The 13,998-nt window shown below is 39.2% G+C and overlaps 1 protein-coding gene across 10 annotated transcripts in view; it reads right to left on the bottom strand.

Annotated features, from left to right (window-relative positions):
- arvcfb (ARVCF delta catenin family member b) overlaps positions 1-13,998 on the bottom strand; it is a 272,320-nt gene that overhangs the window by 156,439 nt on the left and 101,883 nt on the right. For all 10 annotated transcript variants that reach the window (XM_061766564.1, XM_061766570.1, XM_061766569.1 and 7 more), the window contains 2 exons: positions 5,994-6,095; positions 1,137-1,228 (listed from right to left, as the gene is read on the bottom strand). The gene's annotated coding sequence lies outside the window, so the exon portion shown is untranslated. The remainder of the gene's footprint in view (positions 1-1,136; positions 1,229-5,993; positions 6,096-13,998) is intronic.

Below are 13,998 nucleotides of genomic sequence, written 5' to 3'. Positions count from 1 at the left end.
CCCTTTCACACATGTACAGCAAACCCAAACTTTATGTGAAGGATATTTTGGATACTCTGGTGAAAATAGTCTCTGTCTAATAATTTGTAATTTCCAGATCGTTAAATGACCTCTCCTCTTTACAGCTATAACAATGTCCATTCTTCTTGGAAGACTTTCTATAATAATTTGGAGTATGTTTGTATTTTGTCCATTCTTCCAGTAAATGATTTGACAGGTCAGAGGTCACCGACGAGTACCTGGGTTCCAATCTTCATTGTAGTTCCTTCCAAAGGTGTTGGTAAAGCGATGGCTCTGTGTGGGCTAGTTAAGTTCTTTCACACCAAATGAATCCTTCCATCCTATATAATGCAGTGTTTCTCAACCTTTATTGAGCCCAGGCACCCATTTTATATAAGACAAAGATGTGGTCAAAGGCCGGATCACAGTGTGGTATTGTAGCTGTACATTTTAAATTTTTCATAAAACAGCGAGCAAAATGAAAATTAAGGGGGAACACAACTTTATACACCGATGCGGAAGATAAGGTTCCATTGAAATGACAGAAAGATTCAATAACTGAGTTCTGTCACAATTACCAAAGAAAACCGAAAGGCAGCATTCGCTGTGGTTTGTGACTGAATCACAAAACAACAACGTGACCATATTTGCACAATGCTGTATAGAATGTCATATCTTTTCTGTACACCATTATTATTTAGATTTGAGAATACGTCTGAAGTAGCTCCTGCCATGTGCTGCATGTGTGAAAAGGCAACTCTTGACAATACCTAGACAAAGTTTTTCTCCAGTCATTGTCCAGAGTCAAGGTGAGAAAATCTTGAATTAACCTTTTTTTTTTCATGGATCTCAAAAGAATTCATTCTACCATGGAAATGAACAATCATCACCGGAATGAAGAAATGAAATTGTCTCATGATCATGCACAGAACTGTAATGCATTCTGACATGCAAGCAATACTGCGGGCACAAATCAAACACATGGAGGCTCCCCACAGCCGTTCTGACAAACATCTTTAAATCACAGTCAATATAACAGTTGCAAGCATGAGTCCATATCACTGTCACACACGCAAACACTGATATGGAGGTTGCAATAAATGGGTTTGGAAACACCAGTCCACAACAATACACACCTAGTAGATACGCAGGCTGATAGCTGTTAGGCAACAGTCATCCCCAACTCTTAACAAAAATGGAGGGATGACACAGCTAGAATGAGAGAGAGCTGAGAAAGAAGGAAAGGAACAACAAAGGGGAGACAAAAGAAAAAAAGCCAGAGGTTAAATCAGATATTAACTGCAACAACACAGTACTTTTTATAAATATTTCATACAAAAGCTCTGGAAACAGGAACATCTGTTTTTTGGCAAAACCCTTCAACATACAGTGTGCCACATAAAAGAGTACACCCCAACAGATTTGTTAGAAAACCTTGAGTTTCCTTTCCCATTGATTGCAAATGAGATTTGTTAAGGTGAACACAAAGAATGCACTTTTGAAAACAAATCCATTTTACAGTTTGTGCAAAAATTACGTCATAAAAATAGCTTACTTGAAGTGAGGGCATTAGTTGAACACTAAGTGATTGTTACTTTTTGTTTGCAGAAGGACACAATATCCTGACACAATATCCCAACCCCACACAGGAAGGCTGTAGCCCGGACTCAAATCCCCAACATCAGAACTGTGAGGCAGCGCTAACCACCCGATCACCAAGCCGCCATTTGGTTAAATAAGAAGTGTAATGCACATTTTATGAACAGCGATGGACACATACTGGTGGATGTCCAAAGTTCAGTTTAGTTTATTAAGGCAGTTAAAGCCATTGTAATCTCAACCAGGTCTGTTTTTTTTGTGTTTTTGTTTGTTTTGTTTTTTTGCGCGGTGGGTGTATGTGTTTCTATGCCTAAACAGGATTCATTCTTTACTGGCAGCCACGGTAAGCGCAAAGTCCATTTTCCTTTAAAGTGCCAAATCCTGCTTTGATGTTTGTTGCTCACTGTTTTTTTATTTATCTGTTCTCTCTTTCTTCACGCTCCAAAGCAAATCATGTCGAGAAGCCCTGATTTTCAAAAAAAAAAAAAAAAAAAAGCCAACACTATATTTTCAGGTGAATTAATTAGTTTTACATCCTTTCTTCTAGTTAGAAACTGTTCTTTCACCCACCAGTAATAAAGTACCACAGCTATTGTTTACTGCAAATATAGTACTTGAGAAACTGTAGTAATATGTTGTAATATTTTTAAAGCTTTACATTATCAGATGTACAAATAAACAACAAATGTTCTGCACAGTTAACCCAATTGTAAACTATACTAACCCTCTTTAGTTTCAACCTAAAGCGGAAGAAGAGTATAAAAGTGTAACACAGATGGCATACATGTCTTTGTGGACAGTTTGTGTGTAGCAGGAGTAACAACTAATCAAAGGAAAGAAAGAGCAGATTATTTCCATTACAAAGGGAAGTGGTTTAGTTATAACTGGTCTCAAGGCATAAATACATTTGATGAGTATGGAATACAGCAGAGTAGCTGCACCTCTATATTTTTAGTGAAAGATAAATCACATCTATAAAATAATTGAAACACACTGACAGTCACAGATTTAAGTATGGCTTTGCAGATGATACTTGGAGGAAAAAAATACAGTAGCATTATAAAAATTAACATTCTATTCAAGGATAATAGATCTTGATAAGATTCTCCGTCTTCACAGCTCTGTAGTAAACCAGCAACAATTTTATGAATGTAATTCTCGTTATCAGGTCTCATTTTTCTTGCCAAAGGAATTTAGCAATGAATAACTAAAACTGTTCATCAAAATTTGGAGTGTGTGGTATGGGATGAAACAGTGAACCTATCATTGCCATGTCAATTCATGTTTCTTATACTGTATTATTGTCCCCACCCCGAGATATACATTGTATATAGTACATATATAGTATTGCTGGCATTTTCCTGTTTTTTACCCGGGTTGCTGTCCTGCGTGTTAAGTACCGTTGTGGTATAGGGTGGTTAAAGTCAACACACGAAATTTGCTGCCTTCCTAGGTACGACTACAACTTATGCTCTTCAGGGTCACCGCCCACGGGGCAGCTGCGGCCTATCCCAGCTGACTGTGGGGCGAGAAGCGAAGTACATCCTGGACTGATCGCCAGTCAGTTTCAGTGCACATGTAGACAATCAGTCATATTTATATTCAACGATGCAACCATGTACATGAGAGTGACAAAATGCAAGCGTCACACAGAAAGTCTACATTAAGTCCTTTATAATATTACGTTCATATCTTATAAAGAGCCAAAACGCTTTGCATCCATTTTGATTATTCTGAGAAAAATTCCATTTGTTTACTCGGATCTGCGCTATTAATGAATTATATGATTAACTCGACTATTTTATTTTTTCAATAATAAAAAAAAATATTTTTCTTTTCTTAGTGGCTTCCATCGTTCAAACTGTGTCTCTGTTGAAGCACGCTATTTACACTTATGACCAAAAAGAATGCTTTTTTAAATGTACTGATCTTAAATGATCCAACATTTCCAACATTTTATTAAAATTTATGTTTAAAAAACCACATATTTCAAGTGGAGGCACTTTTATAGCCACATTGTAAAGAAAAAAATATTTCTATCAAAGTTCACAGTTAATATTGGGGAAAAAACAAAAGAAAAAAAAAACTGTTTCAAAGCCTGTGTTAGTTTTCAGGTTAACAAAGCCAATTCCAGTAGCCAAAAAGCAAAACTTTGAATAATGTCAAGGTTATCGAAATAATAAGACATAATATATATATATATATATATATATATATATAAATAAAAATATATATTTTAAGGCTGTTTCCCACAGCCCTACCCAAATCTGCAATTTTAAAATTACTCTTATGCTGTGTAACAATTTATTGGCTCAGTCTTAACATGTGCAACAATTAATAGATTGTTGTATGGCAGTAACTGAGCGTGCAACATTACATTTCGTTTAAATTTACATTGTGATGCATTCAAACCACGCCAGAATTTGTTGGCAAGTTGACTGGTCTGTTTAGTGCACACAAGGTATTAAACAGGAGTATTTACTCTTGACCAAATAAATTGTAGTATTAAAAAAAATAAAAACGGGTTCGGGGATTGGCGTCACGACAGGCACTGACCACCTTACGACCACAGCTCCAGTCGGCCGCCTCAGCAATGGAGGCGCGGAACATGTTCCACTCGGACTCGATGTCCCCTACCTCCCCCGGAACATGAGCAAAGTTCTGTCGGAGGTGGGAGTTGAAACTCGTTCTGACAGGGGATTCCGCCAGACGTTCCCACCAGACCATCACAATACGTTTGAGCTTGCCACGTCGGAGCGGCATCTTCCCCCACCATCGGAGCCAACTCACCACCAGGTGGTGATCAGTTGACAGCTCCGCCCCTCTCTTCACCCGAGTGTCCAAGACATACGGCCGCAAGTCCGATGACACGACCACAAAGTTGATCATCGAACTGCGACCTAGGTTGTCCTGGTGCCAAGTGCACGTGTGGACACCCTTATGCTTGAACATGGTGTTCATTATGGACAACCCGTGATGAGGACAGAAGGACACAATAACAGAACACCGCTCGGGTTCTGATCGGGGGGGGCGTTCCTCCCAATCACACCCTTCCAGGTCTCACTGTCATTGCTCACGTGAGCATTGAAGTCCCCCAGTAGAATGATGGAAAGCCCAGCGGGAGCACTCTCACCAATATTGCATTGGTGTCGCCAGCACGGTGATCGACTGGTTAGAGCGTCTGCCTCACAGTTCTGCGGTCCGGGGTTCTATCCCAGATCCCACCTGTGTGGAGTTTTCATGTTCTCCCCGTGCCTGCGTGGGTTTTCCCCAGGCACTCTAGTTTCCTCCCACAGCCCAAAAACATGCATGGTAGGTTAATTGAATACTCTAAATTGCCTGTAGGTGTGAATGTGAGTGCGTATGATTGATTGTTTATATGTGCCCTGTGATTGGCTGGTAACCAGTTCATTGTGTACCCCGCCTCCAGCCTGATGATAGCTGCGATTGGCTCCAGCACGCCCGCGACCCTTGTGAGGATAAGCAGCTCAGAAAATGGATGGATGGATGCATTGGTGTCTCGTAACCCTCAAATGCGTCTTGTTTTACGATTCACATTCATATTCTCCAAAAGACCATTCAGGCTTTGGCGTCAAATTTAGTTGATGCAACACTTGGTAATGAAATTTCAAAAGGTGCAATCGCTCATCAAATGAGATTGGCATATCTGTCAAAAAGTGATGGCATAATATACTGTCTTTGAAGAGCCTCGACTTTTCACTATAAAAAAACAGTGGCAGTGCATCCATTATACAGCATAAAATGCTGCAGGAGCACAGCTTCAAAATCATTGAATCTACTGATTTTGAATGTGTGTTTTTCTCATTGGTCAAAGCATAATTCCCTACATGTTGTTTGCAACCTTATTATATATATATTTTTTAAAAACTAATAATGGAGACATTATCATCATTGTTAATGTTGATACATGATTGACTTGATTGACTACCTATCGCAGCGGTGATTGTTGAGAAGTATCCTCACTACACAGTTTGGTGTCCGTATATCCAGAATTGAAACCGGCAACATATTTTGCATTAAAATTGCAATCAAAAGCGTCTCTAAATGTTTGACAGTTGGGCATATTGAAAAGCTTATCTCATTATGAAGAAAGAGAGCCTAAATATGTTTCAAATGATATGTACCACATTCTAATTGTGTAAAATATTCAAATGAGACCATGTTTCTTGTAGGGGAAAAACAAACTTGTTGAAATAACAATCAACAAGCACCTAACTAGCAAAGTGAGTCAATCCCCAGAGGAGGCATAACAAAGAGAGGCAAGTGTTGGATGTTTAAACCAAAAACACTGTCAGGAAATATAATTGCTGCAACGATGAGCTGAACAAAGTGATTAAAGGCAGCTGGAGGTATGAAGCGAGAGGCGGGAGTACCTTTGATGTTGTCGAGTGCCGTCACACCACAAGTAGAACAAGGAAAGGCGAGGCTCTGATAGATTGGACTTGATTGTTCCGTTTCTCAGGGGAGATCTGTGACTAAAATAAAATGACATTGGAATTAAGTATGCAGCCAACTTGCTGACTTGACATTATTAATATATAGCTCTTACACAATGCAGACACACATACACTCACAACTGGTTTATCCCAGCACAGTACAGTATACTCACCCCGCCACGAAAGAGCTAGTGTACATCTAAAACAAGAGCTAATGTACATCAAGAATAGGGTTGGGCATCGAGTATCGAGAATCAATTGGAATTGGGACTAACATTCCGATTCTCCCGGAATCGTTAAAATTTTAAAATTTCGTATGTCCGCGGAGCCAAAGACGAACGCGCCGGAAACCAACAAAGAAGTGTGTGCAAGTGTATACTAAAAGTGTGTCTTAATTTTGTTAAGAAAATGATAGGTCGCCGAAGTGCAACATTTGCAATAAGATTATATTGTGCAAAGGAGGTTTCACAATGCATAGAAGTAAGAACTGTTTTTGAGTTTATACTGTAGCTGCTGTTATTCTGGACTGGCTTCCCAAGTTTTTCTACTTTTGTCTGATATAAATATACACCAGGTTAGCCCATCAGTGGGAACTCACTAGCACAGTAACATGTTTAAGTAATGACAGCATTAGACACTCATGTATACATTTATTTTCATGAGGTTTTCAAAAATAAAACTCTTGTGAAAGTGTAACCTATATTCCTGTTAAAACAAAGTTAACATAAAGTTCATAGGTTTGATAATATACTGGTTAAAAATAACCCTGTGAGAAATTCTGAGTAAATGTTCGTACAAACGTTAATAGAATAAAAATTTATACAGACGTTCCGATGATTTAATCTGCAAATAACTTTTTTAAGCTCTCTAAAATAAGTCTTTTAAACCTGGTATGTCCAAACCTTTTCTTCCAAGGGCCATACACAGAAAAATCAAAGGAGGCATTTAAGACCCACTTTGACATCTTTATTTAAGAATCAATCATTTATTTATTTTGTATTACCGTATATTTATTTTCATATATACTGTATAGTTTTTAAAAAAAAAACAGCTCGGTAATACAGCAAAACTTTTAGTCTATGCTGCGGGCCACAAAAAAGGATGGCCATAGTTTGAACACCCCTGATTTAAACCATACAAATATTTTTGACCCTGTCCCCTTAAGAATCGGAATCGACAATCATTTAAAAATGGAATCGAAACGAGGAACCTGAACTGGAACCGTTCAAATTCTAATGAGGCCAAAACCTAATCAAGAATTAAGCATTTGCAATGATAATAATGCACATTTTTCATTGATATTTGCAAGTATAAATGTTTAATTATAGTTCGCAGTCTTCTTCTTTTCCTTTCTGCTTGTCCCTTTAGGGGTTGCCACAGCGTGTCATCCTTTTCCATGTAAGCCTATCATCTGCATCCTCCTCTGTAACACCAACAGCCCTCATGTCCTCCCTCACTACATCTATCAACCTTCTCTTCGGTCTTCCTCAAGCTCTCTTGCCTGGTAGCTCCATCCTCATCATCCTTCTACCAATATACTCACTATCTCTCCTCTGGACGTGTCCAAACCATCAAAGTCTGCTCTCTCTAACTTTGTGTCCAAAAACATCTAACCTTGGCCGTCCAACTGATGAGCTAATTTCTAATCCTATCCTACCCGGTCACTCCTAGAGAGAACCTCAACATCTTCATTTCTGCAACCTCCAGCTCTGCTTCCTGTTATCTCTTCAGTGCCATTGACTCTAATCCGTACATCATGGCTGACCTTCACTTCCTTACAACACTCACTATTGCTCTGGACTGTTAACCCCAAGTATTTAAAGTCCTCCACCCTCGCTATCTCTTCTCCCTGTAGCACTCTTCCACCTCCCCCTTCTCATTCATGCACATATATTCTGTCTTACTTTGGGTAATTTTCCTTCCTCCCCTTTTGAGTGCATGCCTCCACCTTTCTGTATGTTGCTCCACCTGCTCCCTGCTTTCACTTGTTCACAAAGAGGTGAACCTCGCCCCATCTTTGCTTGTGAATGACTGAGCAATTCAGGGAAGCCTGTTCACCTGTGGGATGTTCCAAACAGGTGTTTGATGAGCGTTCTTCAACTTTCTCAGTCTTTTTTGCCACCTGTCCCAGCTTTTGTGAAACGTGTTGCAGCCATAAAATTCTAAGTTCATGATTATTTGCTAAAACCAATAAAGTTTATCAGTTTGAACATTATCTTGTCTTTGTAGCGTACTCGATTAAATATAGGTTGAACATGATTTGCAAATCATTGTATTCTGTTTTTATTTATGTTTAACACAACATCCCAACTTCATCGGAATTGGGGTTGTACATTTGCAGTCTTCACAGGCAAAACCCAAATCTGAAACTAAGCGGACATTCAGCGCTATTTATCATTTGTATAATTCATGTAACAGGCAACAAAAAAATCCTGTCAGCCATAAGTTCTAATGCTACTATGCTACTGCTCACAAGACAAACTGGTAGATTCACACAAAATGTGCTGTGTCTTAAGTTATGTGTCTGATCCAGATGTAAATACCTAAAAATGAAAGTTGAATATATATACTGTACTGTCTCACAGCAAGAATGTTGTAGGTTCAAAACTCACACAAAGCTGGTGTGGGTTTTTTATCTTCACCCTCTTTGAACTCCTTCTACAGTACATTATAAAAAAAAATATATGTTGACTTACTGTAATTGAAGACTAATTTGTATGACTGGTCTCTTAGTGTCAACCTTGTGATTGACTGGAGATCAGTTGAGGGTGTATGCAACCTGGCACTCCAAAGGCTACATTCATACCGCAGGGCCAATTCAGAGTTTTTGTTAAATCCGATCATTTTATGTAGTCGTTCACATTACAAAAACAAATGCGGCTTCTACTGTGGACAAAACGCATCCGTGACGTCACACGCATGCACACAAAACAGGACGTCACAATGCAATGTGAACATAGCCTAATGCCTAGATCAGAATACAGGATTTTAGCCCCGTTATTAGCCCGATTTGCTATTGTGGCCTATTTCCCAGATCGGGAAAGACAAAACTTCTTGTAGTGTGGTATAATCCATGACCAACGAGCTGGCCCTACGACACCAAAATGAAAAGTCTGATTGGTTGATTGCTTGATTTTTGGGAAATCTTCTGTGTAGTCTGTCTTGTAGTCTGATCCAGGCATTAGTCAGTTTTGGAAAAGCACTCCCAACCTCTACATTGCTCAAACCTCCCAAAATCAAGTACTTACAGCTCGAACCACTGGCAGTCCAAGTTAAAATTATTCTCTTGAGCATGCTTTGGTATGAGAAAAGCGTTCTCTTCTCCAAGGTATGTTTGCCTCAATGACAGATCAACTGTGAGCACATTGGATTCTAGATACACACATCAAAAGGGGAAGCATTTCTCCCTATTTCACCATAAGCCTTTGAAATGCCACTGAATACTGATTACTCACCATAATAGTGAAATTCATGGACATTTCATTGTAGATAACTTACATGATGCGATGCTCTTGGAAATGACTGTTTTAGTTTGGCAAGTGAATAACTTGAACATACTGGAGGTCATTAAGATTGAAAGACAAGTGACGTGACAGTGACAAAGCATTTCTTCAGGAAAGTGGTGACAAATATGATTTGGCAGGTCTCAGGGACTAGGAATATCACACTCCCAATACCCATATCCAATCAGATTTATTTACACGCAAGAAAGATTTGATTCTGTAGACTATTACGACAATGGCCAGATGTGGTCAATATTTGTAACAGAATCCTCAAAGCAATATTTGTGTTAGACCTCACATGCCAAGCAGACAATTAAATATTCTGTCATGACTTGTCCCCACATTGTTTGGAGAGTGCTCCTGAGTAATTCTGTCATTAATAATAAATGATGAGTGGGTGCTGCAGATTCTGTCTGAATCTCCACAATCACACATCCTGTGATACCGAAGAAAAGCCGTCTCTGAGAAATATGTGAGGTGAGGTATATATTAGGAAGAAAATAAGATGATGTGCATGACATTCTTGTAGAGATACTTTTGTCTTTTTAACATTTTATGTGTAGTGCTGGCTGATATTTCTATACCATCCTCCCACTCGCTTCTTGGGATGGCTTTTTTCTCTCATACGGAACACCTACATGTTATACTGTCATAAAACTGAATTTCATGCAATTATTTCAGGCAGTTTGAAGCACTCCTCATTCCCTCCAAAGCCCCAGACAGCGCAATATTGCCAGGTAATGACTCAGCTGAAAGCAGAGCAAGGAAAAACTCTATTGTAAATGCTGGACTTTCTGTGTGCAGCCTGCGTCTGGAGAGAGCAGCAGCTAATTGCTTCTTCCAAAAGAACATTAGAGACCATCATCATTAGTCCACACAAACAGAAGGGATAGTGTGATAAGGGGGAAGAAAAAGGCTTTGAATTGTATGGTCATTCTTGACAGCTGATATTGAATAGTATTATCTGCATATTTTAAGAAATACATCATACTGAGAACTTAGTTTTTTACTCTCATGTAACCAAAATATTAAACATGATTACGTGTATGATACAGCACAGTTCTACATGACTCCAAACTACACAGTATGATACAATATAAAACGATAATGAATAATGTTCAATTAATACCTCTGATTGTGTTAAATCGTTGAATAAAATGTTCATGTTGTAGCGGACATGCGCTCCGCAACTTTGAGACGCCACAGAGACTCGTGACCACCTGAGAACCCCCACTCCACCACGTTGCCCTGCTGTGAGACTGCGACTAGGACAGTGCCTGGTATACGTCAAGTGGACCTTAACCTAATTAGCAGCTTCCCGTCAAATCTTGATTCCTGTCTTCAAAAGACCCCCAAATGGTTGGGTAAGACTATGTGGTAATATTCACCCATGCGCGTGAGGCCCCACCCACTGGCGTTGAGAGGAACTGCAAGCGCCAGAACTTGTGGACGTGTCTTTGATGTTTGTTAACGGAAGATAAAATTTCCGTTTTTATATCTTGCAAACTCTGTAGAAATATTCCAAATGTATGCCTTGGTGTCTGTGTCCCCATTCTCACTTTGACAATCTCTGCAAGATTTTGAAAGCCGTTCATGATTTGAAATCAAACAGTACGTAATGTTGTATTGAACAATAAGCAACCCATCTGCCACGACCAAAGTTTAAACAGTGATTCTATGCGTGAGAGTACAAAGTTGGGAGTGTTTGAGATTAATATTATTTTAAAAACCCATTTACTAAAATTTGCAGACAAGATTCAGGTTGGTGGGTGTGGTCTTCTCCAGGTCGGCACTCCCTCTTCCTACGCCCCGCCCCTGGGATATTTAACTCTAAACTCACACCTTTCTCAGTGAGTTGGAGAGTTGGAGTTTGGTTGAGTTGAGGCTTTGTTAAATATATTGTAGAATTTATCATTTATTTGCTTTGCTTGCATTAGTATTATGGACGATTCTGAGAAAGGGAGCTGTCTCGCCTTCAAGAAGATGACTCAGCAGGAATCATCAGAGAGAAGGACGTGGCCGGGACGTGGCAGGTGTTGGTCCCATGTTTTCACCTTGAAACCCTACCTTTAGTGTGTTGTGTCTTGTAGCTTAGTACGTTATGTCTTGTAAACTTAGAAACCTCCCTATTTCAAATAAATACAGGAGCGACGGGAGAGATTGTTTAGAGCGTACTGAGAGGCTGTAATCTGAACAATCTCCCATACGCCCTCCTTATGAGAAAAAGAAACCAGCGTCTTCATTCCTTTTGTGTCTATTTTTTATAATGTTGGGTAAGATAAATCCAACATTAAACCAAGCTGGCGGCGTTTTCGATCGAAGGAGTCGACCATGCGGCTCCGATCGCTTTCCCTAGCCACGATCGGTAGGCAGGGCCTCAACGAGCAGCGTCCGGCATCCCGGACGGATCCCACACGGCTCTGAGGGCCAGCGCTCGGCCCGCCACTAGGTCAACCGGCAGGGAAGTTATGAGCGCATCCCAAACAGGACAACAACTTTCTTTTCCTATTTCTGTTTATTTTTGTGCATCTGTTTTTTCTTCAACCAAACCTTCTTCGTTTCCACCTGAGGTCTGGAGGAAGGCCACCCCAAAGACCAGCTGATCTGCGTTCGTGAGTCGACACTGCAATCCTTACTATGATGTACAACATTAGTGCGTATTAATTGTGGAGAAATTACTAGCTTCATACAAAATGCCAACTTTGCCTTCTCTTGCTCTGACTCAACGCTGCTCACACGCTCATTTAGTTTAGCCTGGCAACCACACACGTTGTCCTCTTTTCCATTTTCGAAAGCCTCATTTCCTTTCTTTCATTTGCCCTTAGTGTTATGTTCTTGTTGTAGTTGTGTGTTTCATTAAATATACCATAAAATTCCACTCGTGGTTGTATTTTGTGTGTGTTCTGAATTTAAGTAAACCTCTGTAACTTTGGACTCAAAATGTTGTAGAGTGTAGCAACCTCCAGATTATGAGACTGACCAAAAAGGTTTGTCGTCATTTCGCCTAAAGTTAAATTTGAAAAAATTGACGTGGTGCCCTTTTCGAGACATTAGTTTTATTTTAACAATTAAATCAAAATTACGATAAACCGGAAGTAACACAAATGTCGCTCCCGGTTTATTACTTTATCCTAAATTAATTACAATTCTTATTTCATATATAATCGCTACAATGTCATAATATTTTTCAAAAGAAAATACAATTTTAACCAATTTTGCAAACACACACGAAATGCAAACATTTTTCCAAAATATTTGTTTTGCACTCAAGAAATTTGGAAAGACGAGCAGATAAATTCCTGAAATCTTTGTCCTCTGCTTCTCTATAGTATTTTCTTTGCAAAGAATATTTTAAGCATGGCATGTCCACCGTGTTTGTGGAATGTGTTGCATGATTGTTTTGTTTAAGACTGTTAGGGTTTGCAGCGTGGCAAGTGTAGGGTTATTTACTCTGCCGAGTAATCTAAAAGTTATTAATTGCAACATCATTTCAATGTCACTAATTAAACCAGAGTGTGAAATAAAAACATTTAGAGAAGCGAGTAAGTTAGTCAGGTACAGTAGCTTTTAAAGATGAGGACACCTGAAACTAAACTACTTCATTTACGTGTAAAACCCATAAGCTTAACGAGTCAACTGAGGCTAACGTGTTTCCAAACGGAACTAATTTTATGGGGGAACGAGATCTTCTAACTCCTGCATGACATTTGTGCTATCAGCTTGAGCTAAGCTTAGAAAGAGTCGCTAAGTTGGTAACAAAAATGTTTGTGTTTTTTTTTTTGTTTTTTTTTACACCATGTACAGTATGTGCACATAAACAGATACACACATACACAATATCAATCCTCGATTTGATTTACCATCAATGACGGTTTTGGTTAATGATGATTTTCAAAATAAAGCCTTTGTATACGGCATATTCTTATTCTCACATAGCAATGAGATGGTAAAGTATGTAGTTCATCCTCATATACTGTTGCAACATCTGCTTCCATAAAAAAAATGTCAATCTTTAATTTCTACAAATTGTTCCTTCTTCTCACATGTCTCTGCTCTGCCCATCAGCAGGTGCCAGTTGCCGGTGTACTGGTTGGTGCAGAGATGTTAATAAGGCCACATGCATTGTGTGAAATCTTGTAGCACCTGAACCTTTTCAGTTTAAGTGCCTCACCTCTGTTGCAGAGTTACCATTCTGTCAGGGACAAAATGTCAGAACAGGAGTGCAAAACATGAACCTATAAACTCCTGTTGATGTGTTGTTTGGATGTTGACTTTTGGGGATTTTATTACCCTTACAGCTATGAGAAGCAAGAGCAAGCTAATACAGAAGTAGCAGTGCTGTTAGCAACAGTACGAATTGTCTGTTTTCTGACTGATCCACCAGATCAACTGATTTTCTGAGTTTGAAGACATCCAACTTGTTTCCTGTTTAAATGATT

This window comes from Phyllopteryx taeniolatus, chromosome 3, assembly GCF_024500385.1.
Source record: "Phyllopteryx taeniolatus isolate TA_2022b chromosome 3, UOR_Ptae_1.2, whole genome shotgun sequence".
NCBI lineage: Eukaryota > Metazoa > Chordata > Actinopteri > Syngnathiformes > Syngnathidae > Phyllopteryx > Phyllopteryx taeniolatus.
This window is presented reverse-complemented; position numbering and strand designations above follow the sequence as displayed.